This window comes from Triticum aestivum, chromosome 2A (assembly GCF_018294505.1).
Source record: "Triticum aestivum cultivar Chinese Spring chromosome 2A, IWGSC CS RefSeq v2.1, whole genome shotgun sequence".
Lineage (NCBI taxonomy): Eukaryota > Viridiplantae > Streptophyta > Magnoliopsida > Poales > Poaceae > Triticum > Triticum aestivum.
Genome location: NC_057797.1, coordinates 271,571,310 through 271,580,455, shown reverse-complemented (window position 1 = coordinate 271,580,455; position 9,146 = coordinate 271,571,310).

The window sequence follows — 9,146 nt, the reverse complement described above, 5'->3', positions numbered from 1 at the left end:
CCATTGCATCATTTTCATTTCAGTTCATCTTGATGCCCGAAATGCTGTTAGAAGAGGGCTACTTGAGATAATTGTCAGATCTGCTACTCCATTTAGCTATTTGTCATTTTTGCCATGATTATTGTGTGCATGATATGCCCTGATGCTCTACATATGTTTTGTTAAGGGTTTTGCCATCTTTCCAGAGGTGCAACCCATGTATTTTTGTGATGTGTGTGGTGACTAGAACAAGCTTGCAAAGTGGTGCACTTGGTAATTCTGATTTCAGGGACTTGGCAATTCCACTAAGTCCTTGAGCTGTTTATCTCATATGGCCATATGTTCATGTTGTTTCCTAGTGATCCGTGCCTCTTTTGAGGATGATCAGTAAGGATTTGTTAATCTTGTAGTGCTCTATCCATCCATGTCTTTGTTTGCAATTATGGAGCACCCTAGCTTGAGTCAATCGAGCTCTACTTTTGCTACTTTGTGAATCTGGGCAGATTGTCAACTTGTTTGCAATTTTGCCGATGATGTTGTAGTTGATTCGTGCATGCTATGCTATTGTTCTTGCCATGTCTAGCTTGCATTTTGTGTATTCTTGATGGATGTATGCTTAGCTTATCATGACTTGCTTCGTATTCAGTGCATCGAGCTCGTAAACATGCCTACTTGATATCTGTTTTCAGCATGCTTCAGTTTTCTCTAAGTCTAATAACTGATTGTGTTTTTGCCATGTTCACATGCTTGCAATTGTATTTTCTGATCCCTTTTGGCTCAAGGTCACTAAGGGACTTTTGTTAAGCTCTTTGAGTAGCTCCATGCCATGCTTTACTTTGCCATGTTCAGGTCCTGTAGCATGTAGTTTTGTTACTCCGAAGAGAGCTACCTGATCTGAAATTCCAGACAAGTGTTGATTTCACTAAGTCTGAAATCTGTTTGCCATATGCAGTTTTGCCATGCTTGTTTGAACCTGTTAATGGATGATTTGGCCGTAGCTCAGTGCTAGACTTTTGTTATGCATCATGAATGCATCCCTGCCATGTATTTTGTTGTCATGTTTGGGTGCTGTAGCATGTTCTTCTCATTGCATTTAGATGGCTACTTGCTGTAAATCGCACACCGGTGTCATATTTGAATCGCTTGCCATTTCCAAACCATAACTCCGATTCCGGCGTTCTTTATATCGTTTTCAAGCGATTTCATCTCATTTTTCCAGTGGCACACTTGAATTTCCAAGTTGAGGCCAGGTTCTTGCATTTCCTGTCACATCTTGCATATGCATCCCGCATCGCATCCCGCATAGCATATCATCTTTGCATCATGTTGTTTGAGTTGCACGTGGTTGATTTGTGTCCTTATTGCTTGTTTGTCTTGTTTGGGTAGAGCCGGGAGACGATTTCTCTAATGAGGAGCACATTGAGTTTGCTTTCGTTGATCCAGTCAACTCTGACAACTGTGCAGGCAAGATGATCATACTCTCGAAATCACTACTATCTTTGCTATGCTAGATTGCTCGCTCTTTTTCTATGCCAATGCTACGATGCGTACCACTTGGTTTCAAGCCTCCCAAATTGCCATGTCAAACCTCTAACCCACCATGTCCTAGCAAACCGTTGATTGGCTATGTTACCGCTAGTTGCAGGTGAAGATTGGAGGTCGTTCCTTGTTGGAACATTTATTTACTTGTTGGGATATCATTATATTCTCTTGTTATCTTAATGCATCTATATACTTGGTAAAGGGTGGAAGGCTCGGCCTCTCGCCTAGTGTTTTGCTCCACTCTTGTCGCCCTAGTTTCCATCATATCGGTGTTATGTTCCCGGATTTTGTGTTCCTTACGCGGTTGGGTTATAATGGGAACCCCTTGATAGTTCGCCTTGATTAAAGCTTTTCCAGCAATTCCCAACCTTGGTTTTACCATTTGCCACCTAGCCTCTTTTTCCCTTGGGTTTCCGGAGCCCGAGGGTCATCTTATTTTAACCCCCCCGGGCCAGTGCTCCTCTGAGTGTTGGTCCACCCGTCAGCTGCCGGTCGCCACCAGGGGCAACTCTGGGCTGGCCTACCCGTACCTAAGACAATCTGAGTGTGCCCTGAGAAAGAGATATGTGCAGCTCTTATCGGGATTTGTCGGCACATTCGGGCGGTGTTGCTGGTCTTGTTTTAACCTGTCGAAGTGTCTTGAAGAACCGAGATCCCGAGTCTGATCGGAACGTCTTGGGAGGAGGTCTATTCCTTCGTTGACCGTGAGAGCTTGTCATGGGCTAAGTTGGGACTCCCCTGCAGGGTTTTGAACTTTCGAAAGTCGTGCCCGTGGTTATGGGCAGATGGGAATTTGTTAATGTCTGGTTGTAGATAACTTGAACCTTAAGTTAATTAAAACGAATCAACTGAGTGTGTTGCCGTGATGGCCTCTTCTCGGCGGAGTCCGGGAAGTGGACACGGTGTTGGAGTAATGTTTGCGCAGGTTGTTCTCTAGTTTCTCGCTCGTGCTTTGCCTCCTCTTCTCGCTCTCTTTTGCGGATAAGTTAGCCACAATATATGCTAGTCGCTTGCTGCAGCTCCACATATATTTGCCTTACCCCTTCCTATAAGCTTAAATAGTCTTGATCGCGAGGGTGCGAGATTGCTGAGTCCCTGTGGCTCACAGATTACTATTACACCAGATGCAGGGCCCGATGATTCCGCTCCAGGAGACGTGTATGAGCTCAAGTGGGAGTTCGACGAAGACTCTCAACGATACTACGTTTCCTTTCCCGATGATCAGTAGTGGTGCGCAGTTGGGGGTGATTGGGACCGTGTCGCATGTTGGGTTCTCTTTCATTTTGGCTCCGTAGTCAGGCCTTGAGTGTATGGTTGATGTAATGTTAATTTATGCACTTGATTGACGTGGCGAGTATAAGCCAACTATGTTATCTCCCCTTTTATCATTATATTACATGGGATGTTGTGAAGATTGCCTAACTTGCGACATATGCCTTCAATGCGATTATGTCTCTAAGTCGTGCATCGACACGTGGGAGCTATAGTCGCATCGAGGGTGTTACAAGTTGGTATCAGAGCCTTCCCTGACCTTAGGAGCCCCATTGCTTGATCGTTTTTAGCGGCCGAGTTGTGTCTGGAAAAATGTTTTGAGTCTTTAGGAATTATATATCAGAGAGTTTAGGAATTCTTTTACTTCCCAGTCTCCTCATCGCTCTGGTAAGGCATTCTGACGTAGAGTTTTGACTCTTCTCTTCTCATATTTCACTAAAAAAAATTTAGGATCACGCGGGTATCTTGGAATCGTTCTGATGGTTTTATTATGAGAACATTGTCTTGGTGCCTTCTGTCAGGGGTTTAGTGGAAGTGTCCCGGGGAGTTGAGCTCTGAGGTGTTGTCATCATAATTTTATCATTGCAGTTCTGGAATACCTGAGTCTAGTACGCCAACATCGAAAATCTCTTTTATGCAGTTCGTTGGTGAGATAACCTCGACGCCACCCAGTACTGGGGCGGGAGTTCAGGAGTATCGCCATAACTTGTATAAAGGATGCTTTTCGAAGGTTGAGGTAGATGGTTTCCAAAGGTTCTTGGTTATGTGTTGAAGGATGGATACAGCTGGATGTAGGATTTGCTAGTTTGGGTGAGATATTATGCTTCCCCTGTATCCCCAACACCTAATTGCATAACCGGAAAAGTTCGGGAGTTTCATAGGTGGGAATTCTAGTAGCTCTAGTTCTTCTTCCACGGATATTGGTTTGAGATTGGGATTTCTTACCGATTATTCATTCTTGATCCGTACCTTGTTGATTTATTTCTCTACCTCAATTCTACGTGGCTTCTCAATTTATGGATATGTGACCATTTGAAGAGGAATGCATTCGTTCATTTTGTTTGGATGTGAAGACTATATGTTGCAGTTTTCATTCCGTTGGATTCAGCTTCAATATTTATCTATCAATGTGCTAATGGTGGTCAACCTCTTCAGGATGGCTCCTCCAACACGCACGACTCCGAATCCTGATCCGCCACCACCTCCACCTCCTCCAGAGGCATGGCAAGCTGTGATGGCCGCAACCAATGGAAATACATAGCTGATCATGCAAATTCTTCAAGAGTGCAATCAAGGCAGTCACGGGAACCAAGGCAGCAATCAGAGTCACTTTGCTACACTCAACCAGTTCCTTGCTAACGGGCCAAAGACTTTCAGCAATTGTGTTGAGGCAACCGATGCTGACGATTGGCTTGTGGATCTGTGTAAGCATTTCAAGTGCAGTAACGTCAGACCTGAGGACTTTGTTAAGTTCGCTTCCTTCCAACTCAAAGATCAAGCTGCAGAATGGTTCCAGCAGTACAAGGATTCCAAAGGTGGACGTGTTATCACTTGGGATGATTTCCGTCGAGATTTCCGAGCTCATCATATTCCGCAGAGCGTGGTTGAAAGCAAGCATGAGGAATTCCGCAATCTGAAGCAAGGCTCTTTGTCTGTCTATGACTACAACAAGTTGTTCCAGAAGCTTGCCCGCTTTGCCAAGTAGGACGTCCCTGATGAGAAGAGAATGATATATCAGTTCAGGGGTGGTCTCAGAGAAGAAATTCAGCTCGCTCTTTTCCTCTTTGAGCCCTTGAGATACGAGGAGTTCTACAACATGGCACTGAAGCAAGAGGCTTCTCAGTTGAGGTGTGATGCTTCCAAGAAGCGAGTCGGAGATGCTACTCCTTCCTCTACTCAAGTGGCCAAGCAGCAGAAGTTTTGGCTTCCTCCTCTTCCGTTCCGTGAGCCGTATCAGCAGAAGAGTAAAAGTGGCAGTGGTTCTTCCCACCCACCCAACCCTGGCTTTCAGAACAAGACTTCGTCTCAAGCTCCAAGATCGAGTGCTCCGTATCACCGTCCGCTTTCAGAGTTCACGTGCAACAAGTGCCAACAGAAGGGTCACTATGCCAACAAGTGTTTCAACCAGAGGCGTCTTCCTCCTCCTCCTCCTGTCAGATCGGCAAGTACTGCTGTGGTCAAGCATAATCCCAAGTCCGCCAAGGTCAACTTGCTGAATGCAGCTCAGGCAGAGGAATCACCAGATGTGATCATGGGTAACCTTCCTGTTAATGACATTCCCGCAAGAGTTCTTTTTGACACTGGTGCATCTTTATCATTTTTGTCGAAGCCTTTTTCATCCATGCATGATGTGCATACTATTGATTTGCCTAAGCCGATAGCGGTTTCTTCTCCGAGTTTGTTCATGAACACCAAAATGATGGCTCCGGATGTTACTATCACATTGGGCGACTACAAGTTCCTTTCTTCTCCTATGGTGCTTGGTAACTCAGATATTGATCTTATTCTCGGAATGGATTGACTTTCTAAGCACAAGGATCAGCTTGATTGTGCAGCCAGGTAGATTGAATTGACTCATTCGTCTGAGGATGTAATTGTCTTTGCCGCTCGTGATGATACTATCCATCTGTTTTCTCTCAATGAGAAGGGTGAATTGGATGCCATCTCTCAAATTCCAGTCATTTGCGAATATCAAGACGTCTTTCCAGAAGAGCTCCCAGGAATGCCTCCGCACCGGCCAGTTGAATTCGTTATTGAACTTGAGCCTGGCATGGAACCTGTGTGCAAACGTCCTTACAAGCTCGGACCTAAAGAGTTGAAGGAGCTAAAGAAGCAACTCGATGAGCAAGAGAGAATGGGTCTCATCCGGCCTAGTTCTTCTCCGTGGGGTTGTGGTGTTCTTTTTGTGAGGAAGAAGGATGGAACGGACCGACTTTGTGTTGATTACGGTCCAGTGAACAAGAAGACCATCAAGAACAAATACCCACTTCCCAACATCAATGAGCTGTTCGAAAAACTCAAAGGTGCCCAAGTATTCTCCAAGCTTGATCTCCGTATGGGCTATCATCAGATTCGCATTCGTGAAGAAGATATTCCCAAGACAGCATTCAGAACAAGCATTGGTTCATATGAATACACTGTCATGTCTTTTGGCCTCGCCAACGCTCCTCCGACATTCTCTCGCATGATGAACTTCATCTTCAACGCCTACACCAATGACTTCGTTTTGGTCTATCTCGGCGACATTCTAGTTTTCTCGAAGAACAAGGAAGATCATGCCAAGCACTTGCGTTTGGTTCTTGATAAGCTCAGAGAACATCAGTTCTACGCCAAGTTCTCCAAGTGTGAATTTTGGCTCGATGAGGTTCTTTATCTTGGCCATATCATCTCTGCCAAGGGCATTGCCGTGAATCCTGAGAAGGTGTCTGCAATTGTGAATTGGGAACCTCCTCAGAACATGAAGCAACTCCGCAGTTTTCTCGGTCTCGCAAGCTATTTCCGAAGATTCGTTGAAAACTTTTCTAAGATCGCGAAGCCTCTCTCAAATCTTCTTCAGAAGCACGTTAAGTACGTTTGGTCTCCGGAGTGTGATATTGCTTTCAACACTTTGAAAGAGAAGTTGATCACTGCTCCAGTTCTGACTCCACCTGATGAATCCAAACCGTACGAGGTCTTTTGTGATGCATCTCTCCAAGGTCTTGGCGCAGTATTGATGCAAGAGAAGAAAGTGGTTGCTTATACATCTCGCCAGTTGAAGCCTAATTAGAAGAACTACCCCACTCATGATCTCGAGTTGGCGGCAGTTGTGCATGCTCTTTTGACTTGGAGACATCTTCTCTTGGGAAGAAAAGTGGACATTTTCACTGATCACAAGAGTCTCAATTACATCTTCACTCAGCCTAATCTCAACCTCAGGCAAACTCGATGGGTCGAAATGATTCAAGAGTATAATCCGAGTATCGAGTATACTCTAGGCAAGGCTAATGTGATTGCTGACGCTTTGAGCAGAAAGGCTTACTGCAACAGTCTGATTCTTAAGCCTTATCAACCCGAGCTTTGTGAAGCTTTCCGCAAACTTAATCTGCAAGTTGTTCCTCAAGGTTTCCTAGCCAACCTTCAAGTCTCTCCTACCTTAGAAGACCAGATTCACCAAGCTCTGCTCCTTGATGCTATGGTGAAAAAGGTGAAGATTGGGATTGCTAAGAGTCAGTCCAAGTACAAGTGCTACCGCCTTGATGACAAGGAGACTCTCTTCTTCGAGGATCGTATTGTGGTACCCAAAGGTGACCTCCGTAAAGTGATCATGAACGAGGCTCACAATTCTCTCCTCTCCATCCACCCTGGGAGCACGAAGATGTATCAGGACCTTAAGCAAGCTTATTGGTGGACTCGAATGAAGCGTGAGATCGCTCAATTCGTGAATGAATGTGATGTCTGCAGAAGAGTGAAGGCAGAACACCAAAGGCCAGCTGGTCTCCTCCAACCTCTTGCCATTCCAGAATGGAAGTTTGACCACATTGAAATGGACTTCGTGACTGGGTTTCCTAAGTCCAAGCGTGGCAATGATGCTATATTCGTTGTCATCGACAAACTCACCAAAGTGGCTCACTTTCTGCCTATCAAAGAGTCGATCACTGCAGCTCAATTGGCGGAACTCTATACCTCCCGTATTGTCTCTCTGCGTGGTATTCCTCAAGTGATCTCTTCAGACCGTGGCAGCATCTTTACCTCGAAGTTTTGGGATTTTTTTCAGAAGGCCATGGGCACCAACATCCGCTTCAGCACAGCTTTCCATCCTCAAACAAGCGGTCAAGTCGAGCGTACCAACCAGATTCTTGAAGATATGCTCAGGGCTTGTGTGATCTCCTTCGGCATGAAGTGGGAGGATTGTCTTCCTTATGCTGAATTCTCCTACAACAATAGTTTTCAAGCAAGTTCGGGCAAGGCCCCATTTGAAATTCTGTATGGCAGGAAGTGCTGTACCCCTCTCAACTGGTCTGAAACCGGTGAACGTCAGCTGCTTGGTAATGACTTAATCACAGAAGCAGAAGAAATGTGCAAAGTCATTCGTGATAACCTCAAAGCAGCCCAATCCCGCCAGAAGAGCTACTATGATAGTAAGCACCATGTTTTGGCTTTCGAGATCGGAGATCATGTTTACCTCCGTGTCTCTCCTATGAAAGGTACTCGTCGCTTTGGTATCAAAGGGAAGCTTGCCCCTAGATACGTGGGACCTTTCAAGATTGTCAGCAAGAGAGGCGACCTCGCCTATCAACTCGAGCTTCCTTTAAACTTTGCAAATGTTCATGACGTGTTCCATGTCTCTCAGCTTCGAAAGTGCTTCAAGACTCCTGACCGCACCGTCAACTTCGAGGACATTGAGCTCCAAGAAGATCTCTCTTATCATGAGCACCCAGTTGCTATTCTTGAAGAGACTGAACGCAAGACTCGCAACAAGTCAATCAAATTTCTCAAAGTCAAGTGGTCACACCATTCCGACCGTGAAGCTACCTGGGAACACGAGGATCACCTCCGTTCTGAGTACCCGGCATTCTTTCAGTCCTAGATCTCGGGACGAGATCCTTTTGTAGTGGTGGAGTGTTGTAACACCCCGCATGTAACTTTCCCTATTTGTACTCCAACTCTTGCCGTTTCCGGCGTTAAGTTATATTTATTTCCTCGGGTTCGGGTTTTGTCTCCGTGTGTTGTTTTTCATTGTCTTGCATCTCATATCATGTCATGACGTGCATTGCATTTGCATACGTGTTCGTCTCATGCATTCGAGCATTTTCCCCGTTGTCCGTTTTGCATTCCGGCGCTTCGTTCTCCTCCAGTGGCCAATTCTAGCTTTCTTTCGTGTGTGGGGATTAAACATTTCCGGATTGGACCGAGACTTGCCAAGCGGCCTTGGTTTACTATCGGTAGACCGCCTGTCAAGTTTCATATCATTTGGACTTCGTTTGATACTCCAACGGTTAACCGAGGGACCGAAAAGGCCTCGTGTGTGTTGCAGCCCAACACCCCTCCAATTTGGCCCAAAACCCACCAAACTCTGCTCCATGTCCTATAGCGTTCGATCACGATCGCGTGGCCGAAAACCGCACCTCATTTGGACTCTCCTAGCTCCACTTATGCCTATAAATAGAACCCCCGTTTTTCGGATCTCCTCACCCCCACGAAACCCTAAAAAAAGATCCCCGCATGCCAGACACGTCCACCCGGCGCCGGACGGAATCCCATCGCTGCCTCTCCCGAGCCGACACGTGGCACGCCGCCCTCCACCCGCCGCCGGCCCGCGAGCCCGTCCCCGGCCCCCGAAGCCCATCGGCTCCCGCCGCCGCCTGGGTGCCCGC